At 45.2% G+C, this 26,986-nt stretch overlaps 1 long non-coding RNA gene across 1 annotated transcript; it reads right to left on the minus strand.

The window, feature by feature from the left end:
- Positions 1 to 13,242: 13,242 nt before the first annotated feature.
- LOC310709326 lies at positions 13,243 to 19,858 on the minus strand. The gene is made up of 2 exons (XR_014527466.1): positions 19,767 to 19,858; positions 13,243 to 13,865 (listed from the first exon to the last, which is right to left on the minus strand). It is a non-coding gene; the product is annotated as an uncharacterized lncRNA (long non-coding RNA).
- Positions 19,859 to 26,986: the final 7,128 nt, after the last annotated feature.

Below are 26,986 nucleotides of genomic sequence, written 5' to 3' on the forward strand. Positions count from 1 at the left end.
TTTATCTTGAACAGATGTCAGAGACCTTGGGTTCATATTCTCATGCATCATCAATGAAATATCTCCTTTTGGAGGTCTTTAAACAAATGTCTGACAGCCATTTGTCATGAGTGCTCGATTGGCGTCTCATTTCTGGCAGGGGGCTGGGCTCAATGGCCCCTGTGGTCTCCTACAGCAATATGACTCTATGAAATAAGAATTTAACATTTCTTTCTTTCTAGATCCTTTGCATAATTACATTTAAGCCAGCATATTTCATACACAACACAGGTAGCCTCTTAAAAGAAATAAGGCCTTTGTAAAAGGAAGGAACAGTTTACAGCCTCAAAATAAAATAGGAAATAAAGAGCCTCTTCCCCTGTTCATACTCCCCCCCCCCTTCTCCAGCCAGTTGCTTGTTTTCCATGTGCTCTTGACCTTTTGTCCTGTGGCTCAAGTTTAAGGCACATGGTTTTATTTTACTGTTTACTAACTCTTAATTATGTTGGGTCCGTAACCTTGCTCTTCAGCCTGTAATTCCAGCTTTTACGACTTTGAGAATTGTTTTCTGCTATCAATCAAGGGGCCCCTTGTCTAGGAAGAAAACACTGTCAGTGTTTTCTTAAGCAGCTAGCCTTCTTGCCTGGCATGAAACTTTTGAAAATCTTTAAACTCTCTCTTTAATTTAGGAACCTGATCAAGATATAAGCCAATATATGCCTTGATTAAAAATGCAGTCTATATTCAGATGCCACATAAGTACAGTGGTACCTCGGGTTAAGTACTTAATTCATTCCAGAGGTCCATTCTTAACCTGAAACTGTTCTTAACCTGAAGCACCACTTTAGCTAATGGGGCCTCCTGCTGTTGCCGCACCACCGGAGCACGATTTCTTTTCTCATCCTGAAGCAAAGTTCTTAACCCGAGGTACTATTTCTGGGTTAGCAGAGTATGTAACCTGAAGCGTATATAACCTGAAGCGTATGTAACCCGAGGTACCACTGTACTTGGAAGGCATCATAAGAATCAGTATATATACCATACATTTAAAGCACTTGTGAGGTTGGGTAGTTATAGGGTTAACCTCTCTATGTCCTGCATCTGGGGAGGAGCTCCCACACAGGAAGCTGAGTTTCTTTGTCTGTGTGGTAGGTTTCACTTCTGACCGGGAAAGCATCCGGGATGTACATTATGGTGCCGGTCTCTGACGGATCTGTTTCTTTTATCTGTCTGATGCAAATAAAGGCTGCTTAGTTAGCAAGAAACAGCGTATGGACTTTCCCTTTCTTCCACACACCAAGCATGCACTGCCGCTCAGCTGCTGCCTGAGAGCTTCTGGCGCAGAGGAAACATGCCGGACCCAGGCAGTTATCCAACAGCACTCTTATACACTTTAACAGGTGGGATGTGGGTGGCGCTGAGCCTCTTGGGCTTGCTGATCAGAAGTTCGGTGGTTTGAATCCCCACGACAGAGTGAGCTCCCGTTGCTCTGTCCCAGCTCCTGCCAATCTAGCAGTTTGAAAACACACCAGTGCAAGTAGATAAATAGGTACCGCTGTAGTGGCAAGGTAAACAGTGGTTCTGTGCACTCTGGTTTCCATCACGGTGTTACGTTGCACCAGAAGTGGTTTAGTCATGCTGGCCACATGACCCGGAAAGTGGTCTGTGGACAAATGCTGGCTTCCTCAGCCTGAAAGCGAGATGAGCGCCACAACCCCACAGTTGCCTTTGACTGGAATTCACCGTCCAGGGGTCCATTACCTTTTATACACTTTAACAGCCAAAGCTTTCCCCAAAGAATACTGGGAATTATAGATTGTCAAGGGTGCTGAGTATTGTAGACCCCTCTTCGCCTCGCAGAGCTACCATTGTCAGTGTGGTTTAGCAATCAATTCATCTGCATAGAAAACTCTGCGAATAGCTCTGTGAGGGAAACAGGGATCTCCTAAAAGCTCTCAGTGCAGATTTTTTTTGGGGGGGATAGAGTGATGGGGAGGACAGGGGGGAAGTTCCACTGCCTATGGACAAATCCTTGCACTGATTGATCGAGTTAATTACAAACGACATATAGCTACTACTGCTACTAAATTAACAATACAATGAGCATGAAGATTGAAGAAAACTACCTTCAACTCTTTGCTGTTTGTCAGCTTGGCAGTGCAGTTTCTTGCTAAGTGTTCACTCTGTTCCTAAGAACAGCAATAACAACAAGTGTGTTTTGCACAGAGAAAGTCTTGTAAGAAAGACAGGCAGTCATTAAGGAAATGCAGACAGTGGCATTATAAGTAAGATCTGTGCATTACTACAATACATGCTGCAATAAAGGGAAAATATATTGTTCTGTGGCTGGGATTATGGAATCCTTAAGAGCCCCATAAACTATAATTAACAGGATATCACAGCTTTATAAAGTTTTAATGTCATAAACTTGCCATTCATCTATTAAAATAAAGAGGAGCAATTTCTCATCTCAAAATTCTTCCTCATATTCATTATAATGGGAAGTGAATTATTTCCGTGCAGCGAGCGGCTCAACCCGAGACTCCTTGTTAACGCAACTTTGAATTATGCTTGAATAAAAGTGGCTGGGAAGAAATCAATTATTGCTCTCTCTTTCTCTCTGCACTGCCTGGTGTAGAGGAAACAACTTAATATTGTACCTAAGTGATATCAATTATAAAATTTGATTGGCAAAGACTCATTCGCGGGAATAATCCTCTGTTTGCTTTCCCACTGAAAACAGCAAACACAAAGCCAAAGGTACATGTTACAATGGAGGTGTGTGAATCCATTTCTGTTGTTTATTTTATTTTTATTTTGCAAATAATAAGTGCATGGGGGGAGGCAATCTGTTTTAGAACTGAATTATATGGGAGAGAGAATGATGCTTCCCCCTCCCAATGGAAATTGCAGAATGCACAAAAAAGTATGCACAACTTACAAGAGAGAGAGAGAAAAGCTTGGATCCCTGGCAGGGATGCCTACTGGAATAAAATATTGGGGGGCAGGTAAGCCCTGTCCCACATAATTGATCACAAGATACAGGGCACACACACCATTTGTTTGGCAATGCCCTTTGAAATATACTCAGAGTTGAGAGTAGATTTCATGCTCTTTATTCAGCTCATAGTGGTGAGAAGGAATGAAACTTTCCCCAAAGCATCTGCTTTATATACATTATTTACACAATGGGCTGCATGTGATTGGCTAATTCTGGAATTTTCCTGTAGGCCAATCAGGTTGTGGGTTCACTTTCATCTGGAGCTGGATTGGGTGGCTCCTGAAGACCAATCATACTGCTGCATTGTTCTAGGACCAATCAGACTGCTGCATTTTGAATCCTATTCAAACCAGTACATAACATCCATCAACTTGGGGAGGGGGAGTTTTTTTTGGGGGGGGTAGTGAAGGACCTTGTCCCCTAACAGTTGGCTCCTATGATTCCCGGGTATGCTAAAGCTATCCAGTATTAGATGAAAATTACACATGCACACATCCCAAATTATTATTTGCTGTTTTTTTAAACCATATAAGCACTCAAACTAGGCAGCTGAGAGGTTTATGTCCCTGGAGACCAGCCACTGTCTTCCCTGTGGCTCCTATCCACATGTTTCTCCTTGAAAAAAGGATAGTTTTGCCCTACAGCAGTGGAGGGGATCTTGTGGCTCTACAGAATTGTTGGACTCCAACGCTGTTGTAGTGTTGTGGGTATCAAGGAGTTAACATTCTGTGCTGTGGAAATGCTGACTCAGCAGCACGTTATGACTAAGCATCACAAGACATGGGGATTTGCTTAACTGGCCTATAGCCAGCTAGTATTTCTTTTTCTGTCCCCGCAAACTCTCAAAAGAAATCATCTGAGAAAAGCAATGAGCTGATACGTCATTATGAAACTAACATGTGAGCCAGCCCTTTGGAATACAAGGTGTGACCAGAAAGTTCGGTGAATGGTCACAGAAATCGGACAGCGAGAAATAGTCGAACATCTTGGTATTTTGATTGATCTGACGTGACTCCCGCTAATTGATTTAAGGTCCTCAATTAGCAATTTATGGCCGCCCGGCACACTTCCGCTCCGCAGCTCTCAGTCACGTCTCAGCAGAGTTTCACACAGCGGTGTAAACTGTCACGCAGCTCGGCTCAGCTTCCAGACAAACACACACGTACAGGTTTGTCTATTTACAGCCGTTTATTTCAACAAAACTCCGGAAAAACCGGGACTGCTTGCAGCCATTATAGGACTGCTTCCTTTTCCCTCACAGCATAGAGTGAGACTAGTGAACTCCTCCCATTCTCCTCCCAGCTTCCAAAACTGACGTCAGAATGGTGTGGCATCATGGGAACAACTTAACTCGTTAAGTTCCAGCCCCAACACCCCCCTTTGCCGCCCATTCTGACAAGACCCTTTTGAGTTCAACACCTTCCCCTTTGCCTTGTGCCCCTTCCCGGCATCTTTCCCAGGCACCTGTTGAACCCCTTCAACATTCCCAGAATCACACTGTGCGAATTTTGCCCACGCACTTGTTGCTTGGTATCTTTCAGGTGGAATGCCCTTTGTTGTGCGACTAGACCTTCTGGGCACAAACTCAGATGTTACCTCTGACTCACTGCCACCAGAAGATGTGTCCTCAGCATCACGGGATTCCCCCTCTGACTTAAAGCGTTTTCGAATCCTCTCCATTACACTCACAGGAGAACTGGGCTCGCTTTTGGGTGTTCTCTTAACATCTTGTGGAGAAACTACCGATACCTCCTCCTGTTCCTGACTTTGGTCAGTTACCTGATCGTCATCATCAGATTTATCCTCTCCTTCATCCCCCTCAGAATTTTCCTGTTCTGAATCAGAGAGACACTCTGAAAGAACATCACGCTTGACAGCAGTTTTTGACTTTTCATCCTGCTCATAGAACTCAGCGTGCTTGCTGATCAGTAACTTACTCTGATCACCTGATGGAAACGCAAACCTCCATGCACACGCTGCTGGCTCATACCCACAAAAAATCATTTTCCGGAACTTGGATCCATCTGGCCCCTGCAAAGCAGCAGGTACTGACACAGAGGCATGTGACCCGAACATACGCAAAAAATGAATCTGGGGTTTCCTGCCATGCAACAGCCTAAACGGTGTGTCACCTACTAGTGTATTGTAGGTACGATTCCAGGTGAAGCTCACATACTTGATTGCCTCCAGCCAAAACCTTGGAGGTAACCCAGAATCTTTCAGCAACACCTGTGCAGCCTGAACCAGAGCCTGACACCTGAGCTCTGACACTCCCCTCTGATTGGGTGAAGTCACTGTGTGACGTATCCCTTTCTTGCGAAAGTACTTCTGCAAAGCAGAACCTGTTGACTGGGCTCCTCTGTCACTTGTGACAGCTTGCACTTTGGTGGAAAACCTTTGTTCCACCTCCTCAACCCATCCTTTGATCAGCTGTGCTGCATCATCCTTGGATTTGAGACCGTGGGTCCAGGAATTCTGCGTAAAATTATCCTGCATCGTGAGCAGATACCTGGCCCCTCCCAGACTTGGTTCCTTTACAGGACCCCACAAATCTATGTGAACCAGTTCAAAAGGTTTTGTTGTTACCCTCTCAACTTTTGGATAACTGCATCCTTTTACCTTTGCTAGCTTGCAAGTTTCACATTTCATAGCAAGTCCACATTCTGCAATGTGACACCCTTTGGAAACCTCCGGCAGCACCTGTAGTGCTTCCAAAGACCCATGAGCTGTTCGTGTATGCCAAGCATGGACACATGAATCATGATTGGGAATTGTAGCACGCAGTGCTTGTGCTTTCTCAACCTTCCCATCACCCTCCAGAGACGTTTTAAGAATGAAGAGATCATTCTGCCCCTTTTTAACCTTGGCAAGCATCCTCCCTCCCTTGGAGATTGTGCACACATCATCCTGAAAACAAACCTTAAATCCCTTTTTCAGTAAATAAGGCACAGATAAAAGACAGTGGTGCATCCCAGGAACAGTACAACACTGCAACGTTTCCTGCAAAATAGAAAAATGCACATTTACAGAATTAGTCACATTTCTTTTCTGTCCATTTGCAAAGAGAACAGTCTTCCCAGCCGGAATTGCCTTGCAATTCCACCTCTTGACAGCTGGTGTCTCTGGAATCAAATTGCAGTTTGCTGCAGAGTCAATAACAAAACTTAGCTCTGGGCTTGTCTCACAGCTGTCTTCAGACACAGCTAGACTAGCTGTTATTTGATACGTCTCCTCACGTTGTTTTCCACGTCCTTCTCTTGCGTTCCCACGCTTGGTTGTTTTTCCAGACCGGTTGCCATGGAAACCCGACTGGTTCCCATGAAAGGTGTCCTTGACAACATCCTGTCTTGCCTCTCTGCTCCGGTGGGGGCAATCTCGTTGCAGATGTCCCGCTGCATTACACACGTAGCAACGACAAACTCCAGTGGAAAAACACTGCCTGGGGCTCTTTTCAGCTGGCTTGGCCCTCCTTCTTCCGGAAAAGCACTCCTTGCCAGATCCGCCCCCCCTGAACTGCCGCTTCATTCCAGCAGGTTCAGTGGAAAACTTTTCAAACTTGCCTTTGGAACTTTCCGCCCCCCCGACTTGCTCACTAGCACTCCTTGAGGCTAAATCATCAGGAACAGGGGCTCCAGCCATCTCTAGGCTCTCAGCTTCCATCTGCCCTTAGCCTTCTGCTGAGTCTTCACACAGACGTTTCAGCACACGCCAAGCCTCACACGCAGATTCAACGCCCTCCAGGTGATGTTGCAAATTAGCATGAACACCTGCTCTTAACATGCAGATCTCAGCTCTCTCAGCTTTCTCCCTCTGCATTTTCTCCTCCAGAGAAACAGATTGCGACTTTCCTGCATCTCTGTCCACCAGTTACACTGGTTCTCTCTGGGAAATGTCCCAAACTTCCGTGGCTATGAACCACGCTCTCACCCTTCTTGCCCAGGTATTCCACGCTTGGGCGGTGAGTTCCTCAAGCTGTTCAAACGGAGCTTGAAACACCTCCTGGCCATCTGCCATCTTCCCCCGGGGCCCAGCGTACTCACGTAAACAAACAGCCGCTCTCCAGCTCCCGGTCGAGCAGATCAGCTGCCTCGGCCTCTCACAGATCAAAGCTTTTGGCAGCCACCCGTGACAGTTTTACGATCGGTGATTTAGGTTACCCATAACCTCTTGGTATTTTGATTGATCTGACGTGACTCCCGCTAATTGATTTAAGGTCCTCAATTAGCAATTTATGGCCGCCCGGCACACTTCCGCTCCGCAGCTCTCAGTCACGTCTCAGCAGAGTTTCACACAGCGGTGTAAACTGTCACGCAGCTCGGCTCAGCTTCCAGACAAACACACACGTACAGGTTTGTCTATTTACAGCCGTTTATTTCAACAAAACTCCGGAAAAACCGGGACTGCTTGCAGCCATTATAGGACTGCTTCCTTTTCCCTCACAGCATAGAGTGAGACTAGTGAACTCCTCCCATTCTCCTCCCAGCTTCCAAAACTGACGTCAGAATGGTGTGGCATCATGGGAACAACTTAACTCGTTAAGTTCCAGCCCCAACAGAACATACAATCGGCATTGGAAACCTACAAAATGCTCACAATTGTGTAACTCGAAAGACAGTGTATGAACGGTTTAAGCGTTTTTGTGAAGGGTGGCAAACCATCAAAGATGACCCTGGATCTGGCAGACCGTCGATGAGCCAAACGGCGGCAAATGTTGACAGAGTTTGTGTGAGCTGTTGATGTGGGATCAGCGTTTGTCCGTTCAAATGATGGCGGAAGAATTGCATATTCTGCATGAAATCGTTACTGAGTTTTCCCACCTCCATATTCTCCCAAACTGGCCCCAGTGGATTTTTTTCTTTTTCCAAAACTGAAATCTGCACTGAAAGGGCACAGATTTTCCAACATTTCACATGTCCAAGCTGCTGTGACGAGGGAACTGAAAGCAGTATGAAAAGAGGACTTCTCTAGAAGTTTCCAACAGTTCTATGAATGTTCTCAACGGTGCATTGCATCAGAGGGGGCCTACTTTGAAGACCTGTAAGGCATGCACGTTCAAATATTTCTCACTGTCCAATTTCTGTGATCGTTCACTGAACTTTCCGGTCACACCTTCTATTATCATGGACAAGATTGTTTGGCTAGCTGAGAAAGACTCTCCTCCCTGAAAGAGAGGGGAGTGGTTGTGGGCGGGAGCCCGAGCACCGCCCAGCAGGGGGCATGGCCCCCTGCCTCCAGCTCACCTGGCTGGCGCTCATGCCCCCCGGTGGCCACCCAACCAGGTGCCGCGGAGGGGGCATGTTCAGCAGCCTTTTGCTGCAGCGCCAGCCTCTCCCTGGCCTCATTCCTCGTCGTCGTCCCCTCGCGAGTCACCCACCCTCCACTCCCTTTGAGTTAGGGCTTAGGTCATTGGCCTTGCTATGGACCTCAGGTTGGTCGCCCTGGTTGCCCGGGGGGCCTGGTAGGAGTTTTTCCATTTGGCATTAGGCTTTTTGGTTTTTTCGCCTACCTTGTAGCAATCGTCACAACTTTTGTGGTATTGGTGGGTAGGTTAGGCATTGGAATAATGTGTTGTGGTGTGTCGAAGGGCTAGGTGTGGCCATCGCCTATGCCTTCAATTTTTAGGGGTATTTCGTTAAAGGAATCTGGCGGTCGTGTATTCTGTCCGATGCCTGCTTGGCGGGAGGCCATGGCACGACCCTCGGTGACATCAGGGGTGAGCCTATAGTTGGATTAGCATCAACAGGCTCCACCTACTGGTGAATAAACCCACTTGTTTCGATCCAGTGCCTAAGCCAATACCTTTTCATTGCTGTAATCAATAAAGTTGTGGCCTTTTCTAGCCCATCAACCTTATACCACGTGTCCTTGTGTCTTCATTTCACTTCGCGGGGGTCGGGTCCTCGAACCACAACTCCAAGGATAAGATGAACTCTGTTTTTCAAATAATGATGGGTTTGTGGAATTTAACACTGGAAAAGGCGCCAACATAAACATATACACGCACATGGTTTTCCTACCTGACTATTGGAGTTAAAATGAATCCAATATATGTGAAGCTCAAAAGAAGTTAACCGAGGTAAAAAAGAGAAAGGCATAAGAAATGCCCAGCTCGACACTAAGAGCTGAGTACTATATTTGAATGTCACTAGCTATCAGTGCTGAGAAGATCATCTTATTATATACTAAGTCAAAAACTCGTTTCCCAACATGTTAAGGTTATGCCTGTATTCTTGGAAATTGGCTCAGACTTTGAAGGATACAATTTCAGTGATTGTGGTATAGGCTATACATTTCTCAGTCAGGGATTCAAAACCCTCCCCCCCCCCCGCCCAATTCCATGCTCCTTTGAAATTACATGGGTGTGAAATTGCAGCTTGTGAAAGATAGTTCCTATCACCACTTTGGTTGTGATTTGAATAAACAGCAACAGAGAGTCTGTAAAGGAAATTTGAAGCATCAGCAATTGGACAGTGTGAGGAAGAATGAGCTTTTCCTGTGAGTTCACAGCATAAGAGCAAGATTAATCATTATGCTTATTATGCTGCAAGTATTGGTTACCTGGAGTTCATATGTTACTGCATTTTGTGAATTCCACTGTGTGAACTTGTGAATAGCTTCCTCGAAACATGATGTGAGATTAGGATTGAACCAAAACTGCATACTTTTATGTTCAGTGTTGTGAATGTTAAAAGCACCTCCCATTTTTAGCCATATTTGATACTCTTTGCAAACTTAATTGCATTGTTTAAGTACCACTCAGTGAACTTCTGTTCCTTTCTTTACTCTCACTATAGTTACCTTCGTTTGCTGTGAGTAACATTGAATTTGATTGTGTGTAGTAATTCACTACAGTCAGTTTATGTTCCATAGTTTACATTGATGTAAACTGGGAGTATGAACCATGAATAACTGATTATCATTCCACAAGGGGGGGGAGACTATCTTAACCCCTATTTTACAGTATTTTACAGTATGGTAAAGGAAGGGCAACATGAGGAAAACATGTTGGCAGAAATAACTTCTTTCTCTGACATTAGAAGTCTTCCCTCATTCTCTAGAAAGGATAATAAAAACCTCATTTTATTCCAATTTATATGTACACATCATGGTCAGAAAGATGTGTATTCAGCCTTCCCCAGCAAGAATGCAAAAGCTGACCTCTTTCTGAGAATAAAAAATCCAAGAAATAATTAGATCAGCAGGATTGTTTTTTCCTATCTTTGCATTTTTCTTTAGCAGACCACCAAAATACATTTTAAACTCTGATGAGAAAAAGTGCCTGCAGCTCTCGAGATGAGCTCCACAGGAATGAAACTGATTACAATTTTATATGAGAGAGCTGGGAAACAAAAATGTTGGCTTTAAAATACTGTTTGGTGTCATTACCAAATCTTCCTTTAATGTAATCATGGCAATAGATTAAAAAAAGGACCTGTCGCTTGTGTTATCAAAAACAATATCTCCGTAGATGCATTAGAGGGTGTTACGATCTATAGTTTCAGATCGTCCCATTATGCTGTTAATATTTCAGGTTTCTGTTTTCAGTTTTACGTAACAAATATTGGCTTTCATCATTCAAGTCCATTCGAATTTCATTTTTTTGGGCAAGCTCTAATGGGAACTTATTCTTGAGAGTCCCATGGACTGCAAGAAGATCAAACGCATCCATTCATAAGGAAATTAGCCCTGAGTGCTCACTGAAAGGACAGATCGTGAAGCTGAGGCTCCAATACTTTGGCCACCTCATGAGAAGAGAAGACTCCCTGGAAAAGACCTTGATGTTGGGAAAGATGGAGGGCACAAGGAGAAGGGGACGAAAGAGGACTAGATGGTTGGACAGTGTTCTCGAAGCTACAAACATGAGTCCGACCAAACTGCGGGAGGCAGCGGAAGACAGGAGTGCCTGGCGTGCTCTGGTTCATGGGGTCATGAAGAGTTGGACATGACTAAATGACTAAACAACAACAATGGGAACTTAGCAATTTGCACAAGCCATATAAAAATGGGTTTCCTTCAGGAGGTTCTGAGGTTCAGTTCCTCACAGGACCAGTTAGGGCTGAGAAGGATTCCATCCTGTAGCCCTGGAAGCTACTGCTTGTGTTCAAACTGAAAATGGGGATGATGAATGGCAAGAGATTTGGAGGTGGAAACTTTTCCCGTTAAACTTATGCACATTTCAGAGTTATAATCAACCTCCGTGCCTGAAGAACCTAACATTCTGTGGTCTCGCTGCATTCATTTACCTTATCTGAATCCTCACAACATTAATCTGTGAAATTTATCAGTGTTCACCGTGAATAATGATTTTAGCTTTAATGCTTATCATTTTCTTGTTATAAATGCTGAAACCTCCCCATTTTCACACAGGCCCAGGTATACATTAAAGCGCAGTGTGATTATATTATCTGTGCATAGTCATTCACAAAATTACCCAATAGCCTTAGGCAACTCATTACCTCTCAACGTCAGTGACCTACCTCACAGAACTACTGGGGAAAGTGTAAAATTAAGATTGTCACCCACTCTGCAGGCCAAGTTGTATAAAAAAACCTCCCAAAATTAATAATGAACCCTGTTTGCTTCATGGATGTGGGGAAAATGAGATGACCTAGCACTTCTGTGTAAATACTGAATAATGCTTGAGAAGTTTGAGAGACGTACTGTGCTTATATCTTTGGACAAGACCCTGATTCCTAGCTGAACCCCAAGCAGAGGTGAAAAATGGGTGTTGTTGTTGTTGTTTTGGAGGGGGGTTCCCAGCGGTGGAGCGTATTTTCCCAGCACCCGGGAAGATGGATGCAGACGGCAACGTGAGGAAGACACAGCAGGGCACTCATGTGCCGGATTTACGTATAAGCTAAACAAGCTATAACTTAGGGCCCTACTCTCTTGGCCTCCCCCCCAAAAAAAAAAAAATTAAAGGAAAAACACACACCTGGATGTACATTTCCAAAATACAAGATAAAAAACAAATAAAACCTACATACAACAACAGTGTTTTGTAGGCTCCTATGATGTAAATAATGGGCCTCGCCTGCTAGCCTGCTCCCTAAAATATTCAACAAAAAACAGCGACAATTTGTTGTTGACAAAGGACAGCTGGACATATAAAGGGCCCCATTACCTTCAGTAGCTGAGGGCCTCATCAAACCTACCGTATTTTTTGCACCACAACACTCACTTTTTTCCTCCTAGAAAGTAAGGGGAAATGTCTGTGTGTGTTATGGAGGGAATGCCTACGGGTGGCGGGGGGGGGATCTGCTGCAGTCGTGAGCAGAGGATCCATGGTTCCCCTTCCTTCCCTCCTCCGTGGCTCGCTTTGAAACAGCAAAGCGGGAGAAGAGCTGCTGAGTGGGGAGGAGAGAGGGACAGAGAGCCTGCATGCTTTAAAGGAGCAAAGTGGGAGAGGAGAGGAGCCTTCTCCCCTTATATCCCTCTTCTTCATTATTAGCAGCATCCTTCTCCACCCACCCCACACATGCTTCTTCTCCCCTTAAATCCCTCTTCTGCATTATTAGCAGCATCCTTCTCCTTGGCCCTTGAGTGCTTTCCCTTCCCTCCCCACTTAAAACGTGGTTACAAAGCACGGATCCACATGGATCCTCAGGATTTTTGCATTGGGCTACTCCAAACTCACTGTCAGATCACATGTCTGTGGCCACAGCATGAACCACAAAAATCATACATCCACTGTTTCGTTTAGAATTTTTTTGTTCTTGTTTTCCTCCTCTAAAAACTACGTGCGTGTTATGGTCGGGTGCGTGTTATAGAAGGAAAAATCCGGTAAATTCGGCCCTGGTCCAATAGATCTGATTCGAAGGGTGCGTGCTTGTTGCATCCTCCTCATGTCACAGATTTGAGGGGGGGAGTGAAAGTGGTGTAAGTGGCTTTCAAAGAAAGAATTGATTATGAATGTGTGGAATTGTAAAAAGGCAGGAAAATATATTTATATAAAATGAATGTAAAAGCCATGAAAGAATATTGTAAGGTTTGGGGTTCATTATTTTTTTTAAAGCAACTTTCCACCTCTCTAGATGCGAGTTAATGAGAACTTTAATATTGGCGTTTGGAGGGAACACATATCGCTTCTAGTTTTTGAACTCTATTACAATAAATTGACTTTAGTAAGAAATGTCCAGGGAATGCTTCCTTATACCCCATGGGAATATTAACTTTCTACCAAGATCATACTGTTTGTAGTGTTCTTTTAATAAAAAAGTTTTTGAAGGTGAGAAAAAAAAAGAAATCAAATTTGCACCATATGAGGATCTAGCACAGCTACTATTGTCATTGTTTAATTTGCTTTTTCCTGCCTGAGACACACTGACAGAATGAAAAAGGGTTAGGAACGGAATGCAACGTATATTGATCACTGTATACCCAGCTGTGATATTGGTACAACTAACTTCATTTCCAAAGGCCAAGGAAAGAGAAATCTGTGTCACTGAAGAAGACTGTTACCCTCAAAACCTTTTAGGACCCTGGAGATGGGAAGGTGATCAAAACCGACAGTGATATAAAAAAAATGGCATTCCAGATAAGGGTTTCAAAATGGTGAGAGTACATCATCTAATGAGCTCCCCTCAGCGGTTCAGCCTGAAAACCATGAGGGTAAAAAGTGTGCCAGAGAGCCATGACTTTCTGTTCTGGCTCCACCCTCAACATCTCCATGAACTTTGGCCTCACCTCTTCCTCTCCTCATCTCTGTGTGTTTTGTACAAAAGTTACTAAAGTCAACTTGCTGAGTTCAAGGAAGCTTCTAAGCATCTTCAGCTGAGCACATGTAGAAGCTTCCTTCAGATTGTGTCATTCCATGCAGGAAGATGGAGATGAAGTATTTGCACCCAACACGAGCAGAGAATTCAGGGGCGGAGTGGTGTTTAGGCTGAAAGAAAAAAGAAAGGATACAGACTCTGTGTCTTCCAAAACTAACTTCAATTATGTCTTCTTCTTGGTGAACTAAATCGTTGGCCTGTCTGGAGCAAGGGACTCTCCACAAAGAGTGTTACACATTTGACATTATTCTGAATTCCCCTTTGCCCCATTAGAAACAACGACCAATCTCTCCTTTGACCTCACCCTCCAGTTAAGATGTTTGGTGCATGTTTGATGCACAAACATAGATGTGCTGCAATGAAATATCAATCCACCCCTACTATTCTGGCATTTTTAATTATAAGGTGCTGCTGCACCTTGACCAGTTTATCTTTTTTGGGAAAACCCATCTCTTTTGAAAGTTCATCGGCATTCAGATTACACTTTTCTAACTCAGCCACAATTGTGAGAGATAATCAAAACTGAGCTGGGTAGTGTTGCTGAGTAATGAGGAAGCTGGTGTCTTTCCTATAGTCGTAGATTCCTTTAAAACTCTTCACTTTATGCTGCATTTATAGCTTAGGCTATATACATTGTGGCTCTAACACCCCTTGATTTAAGTCTCTAATTACACTTCAGTCGTGATTCCAACACACATGGATTCCATTGTCTATTGAGTCAGTGCATGTGTTTGGCACATGCCATAATTGCATTCTACTGAGAACTGAAACACTAGCCAAGAAAATGGAAACAAAAGCATCAAGAGGGAAACAGGAATTTCAATTCACAAACATTTTGCTGTAGACACTCTCCCTAGAGTCTCCTCCTCCACCACCCACACAAAAAAAGAAAGAAAAGCACCAGCAAATGAAGAATGAAACAATAAACACCGTGTCCCATTAGAGTAATTCAAGAGTAAGGGGAAATGAAGCAGTCATCATCATCATTAGCGCACACATCTATGACTCAGCAATCTGGTTTTTTCTCTGTGTGAAGGTGTCATAGGAACAGAAGAAGAACCATGCTAGAGTAGACCAAAAGCCCACCTAGTATCACAGCATCACCAGATATCTTATAGGAAGCTCACCAGAAGGACCCGAGTGCTGCAACACTCTCCACATTTATGATCCCAAGCTGGTGGCAATCAGAGACATACTGTCTTATCCCTCAGCATGGTATATGACTAGTGTGGGGTTATAACCCACCCACCCCCCACTTTTAGGAGCCATGTGGAGAGAATTCAGTTCAGGGTTCTTTAATATCACTGATGTCCTTTTTCCACACACCCCTTTCCCTGTTGTGGGAAAGAGCACATAGTTCTAATGCTCTTTTGTTCATTAGGTATCAAGACAAACAGCTCAGGCATCCTTTACATCACTACATATCTGTCTGTCAGTATGTTTTTTATTAAGTTTTTATTTTATTTTATTTTTAAAATTAAAGGTTAAGTCCAGTCAAAGGTGACTATGGGGTACGACACTCATCTCACTTTCAGGCCGAGGGAGCTGGCATTTGTTCACAGACAATTTTCTGGGTCATGTGGCCATCATGAATAAACCGCTTCTGGAACAACAGAACACCGTGATGGAAACCGGAGCACACAGAAATGCCATTTACCTTCCCGCCGCAGTGGTACCTATTTATCTACTTGCACTGGTGTGCTATCAAACTGCTAGGTTGTCAGGAGTTGGGAAAGAGCAATGGGAGTTCACTCTGTTGTGGGGATTTGAACTGCCGAACATCTGATTGGCAAGCCCAAGAGGCTCAGTGGTTTAGACCACAGTGCCACCAGCAGCTCACATTTTTATTATTGATGTTCTGTAATGTGTTTTTAATGTTGTACACAGCCCTGGGATCTTTTGATAAAGGGTGGTATATAAATTCAATAAATAATAATAATGAATAATGATTTCCCCTTAAGCCCCCTTCTGGAACAATAGATCCACACCCCTGGCCTTGGCCATGCTCCTATGCCAATTGAAGGGGGGAAAGTCTACACACTGGCAGTTGCTCACAGGTGGGCTTCCAGAAATGATAGGTACAGCTTCCCTCCTTCTCCAGAGGGAATGGCATTAGATTACATGGCTTAGAACAGCAGCCATACAATCTGATCCAGCTGTGGAGACTTTTGCATTGGCTGTCATGGTGATATTCGTACTCACAGATATGACACTTTGCTCTCACATTTAGTGGATTGGGAGATTCATCAAAGTGCTGCAAGATCTGGTAAAAATATTAGCAGGTGGTAAGCTAATTGGGCCCCAACTACACCTTTTGTTCATGTCAGAAAGACACTGATCAGTGTTGCAAACTTCTGTCTAATCAGATATCGCTAGCCGTTAATTTGATACAATGCGGGCACCAAAGAAAATTAAGAGACTTCAAAAAATGGTATCAAAATAAATCTTCCCTTGACAGAATGAGAAAGCAGATGGCTATGGCTGTAGGGCAAAAATTTCAAAGAGGCAAAGTGGGATTCAATTACAAAACACAAAGTAATGCATGGAATTCTGTGACTTGCGTGGGATTTGAAATAAAATGGCTAAAACTCTGGCTTTTTTCAAAAAATTCATTTGTTCAAACGTAGTAACCACTTTTCAGTTGGTAGTGCAAAACCAGTTCACAGCATCAATGAAAACACAAGTCACCAGTGAAGAGGAAATGGGGATAGGAAAGGAGCTGCAGAATAGGAGGGGATGGTGTGTTCATAATTAGTAAAGGTAAACGGACCCCTGACCATTAGGTCCAGTCGTGGTCGACTCTGGGGTTGCGGCGCTCATCTCGCTTTATTGGCTGAGGGAGCTGGCGTACATGTGGCCAGCATGACCAAGCCGCTTCTGGTGAGCCATAGCAGTGCACGGAAACGCCGTTTACCTTCCCGCCGGAGCAGTATCTATTTATCTACTTGCACTTTGTGCTTTCAAACTGCTAGGTTGGCAGGAGCAGGGACCGAGCAACAGGAGCTCACCCTGTCGCGGGGATTCGAACCACCAACCTTCAGATTGGCAAGTCCTAGTTTAACCCACAGCGCCACCCACGTTAGGCAGGAGGTTAAAATGGTGCTCAGTAGCTGCAATGCATGAGGACAATGCAGAGGGTTTCCATGGGGGTGGTCTCTGTACAAGGGAGACTGTGAAAAAGGAGCTGGGAACAGAAGGCATGGGGTGAAGGTGGAAATGAGTGCAAAATAGATGGGAGAAGATGGGATGTTTTCTTGATTTGGCAGATAGTGAAAGTAAAGTATCTCAAAGTGGAGCAAGCAGGTGGGCAGAGCCTCCTCTCCCTATTGAGACAAATTTGCTGGTGAATTTTCATGAGGACTCCTAAAACAAATCAATAAACGACACAGAAATGTGGAAAGCCGAATTTAAGAATGGAAAACTGAAAAACTGAGAGAAACCAAAACTGGCAGACTCACCCACCCCGGCACAACTTGTGATTCACAAACCAAACCAAACTTGCCATCATTTGTGGGTGCTTAATAGCTTCTATTAAGGGACGCGGGTGGTGCTGTGGGTTAAACCACAGAGCCTAGGGCTTGCTGATCAGAAGGTCGGTGGTTTGAATCCCTGCGACGGGGTGATCTTCCGTTGCTCAGTCCCTGCTCCTGCCAGTTCAAAAGCATGTCAAAGTGCAAGTAGATAAATAGGTACCGCTCCAGGGAAGGTAAACGGTATTTCTGTGTGCTGCTCTGGTTCACCAGAAGTGGCTTAGTCATGCTGGCCACATGACCCGGAAGCTGTACGCCGGCTCCCTCGCCCAGTAAAGTGAGATGAGTGCCACAACCCCAGAGTCATCTGCGACTGGACCTAATGGTCAGGGGTCCCTTACCTTTTAATAGCTTCTACTACTCACTTTTGCAATAACAGAAAGGGAAGAGAAGAGGACCTTTGCTGAGCTCTATATAGAGTACCATATATATAGACAGCAGAGGGAGATTGTCTTGGGTAGATATAGCCTGTAATACAGAAGGCACCCTTATTGGAAAACTTTGTTATCTCATTTCAATTCATTTCCCCCCTACAGCTGTAATTATGAGCAATGTTAGTTCATTCCATATTCAACAGATCTTCCTCAGAAAGTTGCATTATGCAAAGGAACACTAACAGACTCTTCAACAAACAGCTTTTTCATTAAAGTCTCTGGAGAAGTAGAGAGAACATACACAATTGACATCTCTTACTGGGGGAAAACATGGCATTGGATCAAATATGCCATTCATAAATGATGGAGATGGATATACTCCTCGTCTTTGGAAAGTGAACTGCGTACCATGCATGGCTGGTACATTTTAAAGGTCAATTGGGAAGTTTAGCACTTTATTTATTTGCCTGTATTTACCTATTTACTTATTTAAAAGCATTTACATGCTGGCCTTTTATTGACTGAAACTCCCAACTCAGAACTCCGAAACCCAGAACAAAACAAAACCATCTCAAACACATAGTAAAATGATATTTAAAACTGGCAGAGCAGAAACAGTACAAAAGAAAGTCTACTTCTTTTTTTAAAAAACATATTTTGTATTAAAAATAAGCAATATTAGTAGCACGCTTCCATGGAGCTCATAGGTCCAAGCCGTCAAGGCTTCTTTATCATAGAATAATAGAAATGTAGAGTTCCAAGGAACTCAAAGGATCATCCAGTTGAACCCCCTGCAATCGAGGAATCACAGCTAATTTGAAGTGCCATGTTACAATGCTTGAACTGGTCTCATTCAAACATGCTTCCTTATTGCTTGAAGACAGAAGACACAGTAGCTTTCTGCAATTGTTTCATGAGCGCAGGGAGAGTGGTGGACAAAACAAACTAAACCTAAGGAAGATAGAAGGGATGAGCTGTCCCTATCACCTTCCAGCTCGTGGATGATGAACTTCTGAAATGGGGAGTCTCCAAGCAGTTGTGTAGGCTCAGTGAGTTGCTGTGGTCTAAACCACTGAGCCTCTTGCGCTTGCCGATCAGAAGGTCAGCAGTTCTAATCCCTGCAACGGAGTGAGCTCCCATTGCTCTGTCCGAGCTCCTGCCAACCTAGCAGTTCAAAAGCACGCCAGTGCAAATAGACGCAGTCATACCTCAGGTTGAAGTAGCTTCGGGTTGAGTGTTTTCGGGTTGCGCTCCACAGTGACCTGGAAGTACATGCGCATATGCTCAAAATGACGTCACATGCATGCACGGAAGTGGCGAATCGCGACCCGTAAACGTGCAGACGCGGGTTGTGTTTGCTTCAGGATGTGAACAGGGCTCCGGAATGGATCCTGTTCACATCCAGAGGTACCACTGTAAATAGGTACCACTGTGGCGGGAAGGTAAACAGTGTTTCCATCTACTCTGGCTTCTGTCATGGTGTTCTGTTGTGCCAGAAGCAGTTTAGTCCTGCTGGCCACATGACCTGGAAAGCTGTCTGTGGACAAACACTGGCTGGCTGTGGACTAACACCTCAGCCTGAAAGTGAGATGAGCGCTGCAACCCCATAGACACTTTTGACTGGACTTAACTGTCCAGGTGTCCTTCACCTTTACCTTTTACTGCATGGTTTAGAACCTGAAGTGCGCTGGTTTCTGAAACCCAAGGCAGTACAGGCAGGGGCAAACGAAGTGCGGGTGGAGGGGGTGGTCTGCCCCGGGTGCCACTCTGGAAGGGGGGTGACAAGATGGCCCCTGCCTCCCCCCAGCTGTAGTGCAGCTGAGGGCACGCACATTGTGCGTGAGTGGCAGCCCATACAGACTGTGCATGTGCAGCATCCCATATGGAGCGAGCACGTGTGGCAGCCTGTATGGTCATTGCGCATGTGCACTCTGTACAGGATGTCGCACATGCACAGTCCATACAGACGTTGTGCATGCGTCACCGGACAGTTTGCCCCACCCCTCTGTGTCCCACTCCGGGTGCCAGAGAGGGTTCCTCCGCCACTGAATACAGGAGGAGCTCCACTTCAGAAGTTCGAAGTGGTCAGAGCTTAGCACACTCATACCTGTCCTCTCTGGCCACTTGGAACATTTCCGTGTAAGCAGAGGGCTTGAGTGATGGCATGCTTATGTAAATGAGCCATTCCAAGTGAAGAACCGCAGACCAGTGGCGTAGCGTGGGGGGTGCAGGGGGGGCCAGCCACACCGGGCGCAACATCTGGGGGGGGGCGCGCTCGCGCTCGCAGCTCTCTGCCCCTACCTGTCTCACTCACTCTCTCTCACTGCAGTGCTGGCTGTGCGAATCCGATCCGAGCCGCTGGGTCGCCACCCACTGTGGAGGGGGTGGGTGCCAGGCGTGCCGTGCGGAGAGAGAGCGAGGGACTATCTGGGGGAGGGACAGTGCAGCGGCCGCCCAGCGTAGCGCTGAGCGCGGGAGAGAACCACACCAGACCAGACCAGGCAGCAGCAAGAAGAAGCTGGCAGCGGCGGCAGGTTAGGGGTTAGGGGGCGCAAATAATTGCCTTGCCCCGGGTGCTGACAACCCACGCTACGCCACTGCCGCAGACAGAACCTTTGCAGCACTGCTCACCTCCAAGATAATATGTCACAATGGAGACAGTTGCTCATGCATTCAGTCACAAGGGGTACTCTTCGCACATGACATTCAACAAATGTACCATCTGAGTAGCCATGGACCCAATAGCTGAGCCATTCAAACAACTAGTGCATGCTCTCACACAAACACTGTAGAGAAAGCATGTACCTGTGTTTAGTGTAACATGTGAACAATTAAGCAAATAAGCGATGGGAGCAGAAAGGATTAGTATGTGAATCATATATATAATTGATAGCTATAGGATTGCTGGGGAGCTCCATTTAGAATAATAGAATTCCAAAGTTGGAAGGGACCCTGAGGATTGTCTAGTCCAACCTGCTACAATGTAGGAATATGCAAGTGTCCCATATAGGGATCCAACCTGCAACCTTGGTACTATCAATACCACGCTCTAACCAACTGAGCTAGAACCCTCCCTTTTGCCAGTTTGGGGTAGTGTGGGTTGATCTGGATATCTGGAATCGCACTAAAAGATCTGAGATTATTAAGGCTTGGTCTACCTGGGCTCCTTGAGAACTCCAAACCTGCTACTCCCCTCTGGGTACAGCATGGTGCTCTGGATAGCTCCATGCAGCTATTTGACCTGTGCAAGGAAGGGTGCAGAAAAGATGCCACTGGCAGTGAATTGAGGCCTAAATTTCCTTCAGCATCTAGAGTTAGATGACAAATAGGTTTGGCAATCCAACTTTTCTCGGATTATTCATGAATCAGACTGGCAGGGGACATCCTGAATAGCTTCAATATCGCTGTGTGGTATCCACATGTGGTTCACCACATCTGGGTTATCCTAAGGCATTCTCTCTGCTCTGTCCTCTGAGGATAATTTTTCAGCATAGTTAGGATCTGCTACAGGACAAAATATTATTGTGAACAGCCAAGTTCTCTAATACAGTTTTGGAATACTTTACTTTTTATTATCTTGTACTACGAAATGACTTAATTTGTTTTCTGTGCAAATATTCTAAGAATAGAAAATCTATTATGTTGGTACAATAATAGCGCCTACATTTCCTATAGCAACCTGCATTGCATTCTTAAGGCGTAATGTGGTCTGCAGCGATAAGCAATAGTAACTATGCTGGACTTTGAGTGGATTCAGATTTATTTATTTATTTTCAATGCCCATCGGTTCTAAACTTCCATTTTGGTGTATTATTTAGTTACACACATTTCTGGTGCATACAGACCAATTAAGAGAGTATTGTGGCAAACCAACTCAGAGTTTGGCCTTCTAAATATGATTTAAATTCGCTTTGGACACAGAAATATATGACACTACTATATTGCACCAATTCTAGAATCCAAAAGGGCTGCTTTAGGAAAAAATTCTATCAAACTTTAGGATTAGAGCACAGTGGTCTCACACCTCTTCACATGGCTGATGAGAACAAAGTCACGGCCAGACTTGCTTTTAGTGTGTATGCATTGCCCAGGAGCTGTGGCTGCTGGTACCTATTGGGACTGGTAGAGCAGAAGGCAAGGAGCCCAACAGCAGGTGGTACCAGAGCTAACAGAAGGCTTAGCCAAATAATCATAGTTCTGTCTCCATCCTCCTCCCTGTTGAATTCTACAAGAATACCCTGAGATTAAGGAGGGAACTGTAAGGCAGTCTTCTTCCTCTTCTTTGGCGATCACTCGTAGCTATGTAAGATTGTCTTCCATAAACACAGTTTTAATAGTGGGTCCGTAAGTGACTGTGAAGGCCAATTCTGGATCCACACATTCTTCCACAGTGGGGACATTGGTTTCCGGGTGGGGGTTGATCATGGTGAGGGTTTGCCAAGCATGCCTTCCTCTTAGTGCATTTCCCACAGTTTAGTCAGACTCATGCTGGTAGCTTTGAGAACACTATCCAACCATCTTGTCCTCTGTCGTCCCCTTCTCCTTGTGCCCTCCATCTTTCCCAACATCAGGGTCTTTTCCAGGGAGTCTTCTCTTCTCATGAGGTGGCCAAAATATTGGAGTCTCATCTTCATGATCTGTCCTTCCAGTGAGCACTCAGGGCTGATTTCCTTAAGAATGGATAGGTTTGATCTTCTTGTAGTCCATGGGACTCTCAGGAGTCTCCTCCAGCACCACAATTCAAAAGCATCAATTCTTCGGCGATCAGCCTTCTTTATGGGGCAGGAAAGGTAGGGGCTGGCTAAGTGAAGAAGAAATTGGTGGGACAGTACCCATTCACCCAAATGGACCAGCCTCCACTGACCAGGAGAATAGGTGCCGCCAGACTCCCGACTGTGTGTTTGCATGTGAAGACCCCCTAAACCACCCCCAAATAAATGAACAATAGACACAGAATTTTAGTTTAAGGTTTTTGGCAATAATTTTGGCCACAACTTTATTGATTACAGCATGTGAGTGGTTGCTTAGGCATTGGTTCCCGAGTACCTGAACCTGTACTGTGTCAGGAACAGAACTGGGCACCACCTTATGTCAGTACAGGAAAGCATCCTGGGGGAGTGAAAAGCTGGCTTCGATCTCACAGCTCACCCCAGACGCTCCCAGGGGCTCTGGCGTGGCCCTAGCCCCTTGACAGGGTTCGGACAAAAGCAAGGCGAACCCCTGGATTCATTTAACAGAATTCCCTAGCAGCAGCAATGGAGGGGCAGGCACAGCCAACCATAGCCCCGCCCCAAAACATTGAACCAATGCCTAACCGACAACCTTACAAAGTTGTGACGATTTGCTACACGGTAGGAAGGCTGATCGCCGAAGAATTGATGCTTTTGAATTATGGTGCTGGAGGAGACTCTTGAGAGTCCCATGGACTGCAAGAAGATCAAACCTATCCATTCTGAAGGAAATCAGCCCTGAGTGCTCACTGGAAGGACAGATCCTGAAGCTGAGGCTCCAATACTTTGGCCACCTCATGAGAAGAGAAGACTCCCTGGAAAAGACCCTGATGTTGGGAAAGATGGAGGGCATAAGGAGAAGGGGACGACAGAGGATGAGATGGTTGGACAGTGTTCTCGAAGCTACATGAGTTTGACCAAACTGTGGGAGGCAGTGGAAGACAGGAGTGCCTGGCGTGCTTTGGTCCATGGGGTCACAAAGAGTCAGACACGACTAAACGACTAAACAAACAAGGCAAAAACCAAGTGGCACCAGCTAATTAGCCAAATGGCAAAATTCCTACCGGGCCCCTGCTCAAAAACAGATGACCCCTAGACAGGCACAGCAAGGTCCAAAGAACAGCCCTAAATATAGGGAGGAGGGAGGGTGATCCGGTGTACATTGCGATCAAGTGGAAGCTCCATGCGACGTGCAGCAGCTTAAATAGCGCCTCGGTAGCCAATAGCCATCCCAAAAGCCAAATTTCTGCCCCAGCAACTGAGGGACATCCAATGGGGTGTTTTGGCTATCCAAACGGTCCCGCTGCAACCACCAGGAGGCAGTTTAGGTGATCTCACCGCAACACGCACTCTCCGTGATGGAGGACACGACTTCTGTGACGCACGGAAAAACTGTGGGCAGTGTGAGCATGCCCTGAGTCACCCAGCAAACTTTTGCAGGCTTGTTCCCTCTTTGTCTTTCCACCTCACCCCAAGGAAATGATTCTGTGATTAAGAAGCAACAGCCGAATCTTACAAAATGTGAAAGTATTTTAGTAGCTGCCGAGTTAATCAGAATCAATTAACTTTTCGCACAAGAGCGGGCCATTAGCAATGCATAGTAGTCACATTATCATCTGCTACGCCTGTGCTTCTTGCACCTCTGCTTGCTATTGATTTTTGCGCTTAAAACTGTAGTAAGGTGTCTTAGCACAGACTTAGACTTCACATGACATTTAATCATGCGAGGTTGGTTCCCCCCAGGATTTGCTTTCATAAATAAATACAGCCGCCACTTGGACAGTAACCTTCAATGGGAGACCAGTATTTTCTCTTTCCAAATGCCCATTGCCTGCTTCATTTGCCCCTAATGGGGGACAGATACATGTTGGTACGCATTACTGGCTTAAAACACAGCTAGCTCATTCTTGTTCTTAATTCAGATAAAGGCTCATTTTGGGGGAAATGCATCAAATTGTAGCATTTCCTAAGAAACAGCAGAATAGATAGGGCTGAGGCAGTATGGAGACCACTTTGATTCAGAGTATGCATGCCTATGCCAAAGCCTACTAACATCTTAAATTGATAAAGTTGCAGCTTGTTTCATGTCTTGTGGTTATTACATCTTCCCAATGTTGGCCCCTGCTGCCTGCAGCCTCACTGCCCCTGGGCCAGAAGCACTCTACAGTGGTATCTTGGGTTATGTACTTAATTTGTTCTGGAGGTCCGTACTTAACCTGAAACTGTTCTTAACCTGAAGCACCACTTTAGCCTATGAGGCCTCCTGCTGCCGCCGCGCCGCCGAAGCACAATTTCTGTTCTCACCCTGAAGCAAATTTATTAACCTGAAGCACTATTTCTGGGTTAGCGGAGTCTGTAACCTGAAGCGTATGTAACCTGAAGCATATGTAACCCGAGGTACCACTGTACTCTGAATTGGCCCACTATCCATAGTGGTGAACTGAACTCCATCTTTGGTGAAAATTCGCTAGGCGATACATCACAATATTTTGTTGCAGATCTCTTCTTCCTTATTTTTGCTATCACCAGATGATCGGGGTGGTTTTGGGGGTCTTCACACACAAACTTCAATGACACTTTGTATTTCAGGCAAAAATAAAAGCCTGACATTTCGATCACATCACTGCAACTGTTTTGTAGCACTGCTGATAAAGCTATGCATTGCTCACCGTTCTGTTTGTGAGATGACCTCTCTAAAGCAAAATGAAAAAGTCTGCAGTCCTACCCATTGCATGTAATGGAACTTACATCCAAGTAGACATAATAGGATAACACTGAAAATTGTTTTAGAAGGGCGAGAACAGCATTTGAGCATTCCTGCATCTGCTACTAAACATTCATTTTCTGTTCTTCCTAAGTAAAACAAAACATTACAAATGGAAGACAAATTGCCCGGACTTGCAATATTTCATAGAGATGGTGTTGTGTAGCTAACCAGATTCATTATTTGCTCTTTATCTGGAGGGCTAATGACAGCTCAGCCTTCACAATAAATAAAAGTGCTGTCTACGTATGGTCATTTCTATGCATTCAGATATTTTATATTTTCCTAGGGTATTTTCAGCTGCATATAACAAATGGTGCTAGCAATAATAGCTTCTTTATGTTTTTGCCCCAACTTCATAGTTTTATTGTAATATTCCAATAACTTATTTCTATCTGATAACAAGGGAGCACTTCCCATTTATTAAATTTCGCCTATTTCATTAATCTCCAGCATGCAGCAGGCTTTATTTTGTCCGCCCTGCATTGGCATCTTTGCTCCTGGGCACTGTTTTTAACTTATTTAATAGGAAAGAACAGCAATTGCAAGTCTGACTTTCTTTCCCAGGCAATGAAGAATTGATTTATGCATGGTGCAGGACACCCACCAGAACAGGGTTCCACATATCCCTTCATCTCACTTAAAATGCTTTTATTCATGCTTCATGTGCATAGTTTGCACCCCAATGTGGCTCTCTTCTGGGTTACTGCTGGTTGATGTTAGGGACCCAACGAGCGTGAAATGCATCTTGCACTTCAAGACCCCCAAGCCACCCCCAGGAATAAAGACACAAGGACACAGAATTTAGGTTAATGTTAATGGGCAAATTTAGGCCACAAATTTATTGGTTACAGAATGTGAGCGGTATTGGCTTAGGCATTGGCAACAACAGACTTTATCTGACTCCTGTCCACCTTGCAGGAAGTCTGGAAGGGTAAACCACCAGTAGGGGGAGCCCCGCCGATGCCGATCAACTCGAGCCCCCCTGGGTTCCCGCTGGGGTCGTGGTGTGGCCCTAGCCCCTCCCCGGGCTTTGGATGAGATCCACACCCCAGATTCCTTTAACGGAATACCCTTACGCATGGAGGGGCAGGTGATGGCTGCACCTCCCCTCCCCCACACATTGCTAGTCCAATGCCTAACCACCAAACCTTACAAAGTTGTGACAATTGCTACGAGGGCCAGTGTGGTGTAGGGTTAAGAGTAGTAGACTCGTAATCTGGTGAACTGGATTCGATTCCCTGCTCCTCCACATGCAGCTGCTGGGTGACCTTGGGCCAGTCACACTTCTCTGAAGTCTCTCAGCCCCACTCACCTCACAGTGTGTTTGTTGTGGGGGAGGAAGGGAAAGGAGAATGTTAGCCTCTTTGAGACTCCTTTGGGTAGTGATAAAGTGGGATATCAAATCCAAATCCAAACTCTTCTACGAGGTAGGCAAAAACCGAGTGACTGGAGATTCCACACTATGTAAATGCATACTGGGTATAATCCAAAACTGAAGATGTAGTTCTACTTTGGTATATAGAAGCTCCAAACAGCTCCCCTGGAACCCACAAACTAGATGTGGTTTCCAGCCACACAATTCAAAAAACAGTTGCTGCACTTCTGTAAACCAGTGCAACTGTGATGGCCTGGGAATCTGATTCAGAGGCTGAACTGGAGAACCCCAGCCTGCACAGGAGTCCCCGCCTCCAGGGCAGGCTGAGCTGGAGCAGGGCCTTGATTCTGAAGCGCCTGCACCTGTGCCGGATCCTCAGGAGCAGGCACCAGGTGATTCCACTCTGGCTCCGGAGGCGATTGAGGACGCATTGCCTACAGGTGCACCTCTCCCAG

The sequence above is a fragment of the Podarcis liolepis genome, assembly GCF_965112155.1.
Source record: "Podarcis liolepis genome assembly, chromosome: 6".
NCBI classification, from domain to species: domain Eukaryota; kingdom Metazoa; phylum Chordata; class Lepidosauria; order Squamata; family Lacertidae; genus Podarcis; species Podarcis liolepis.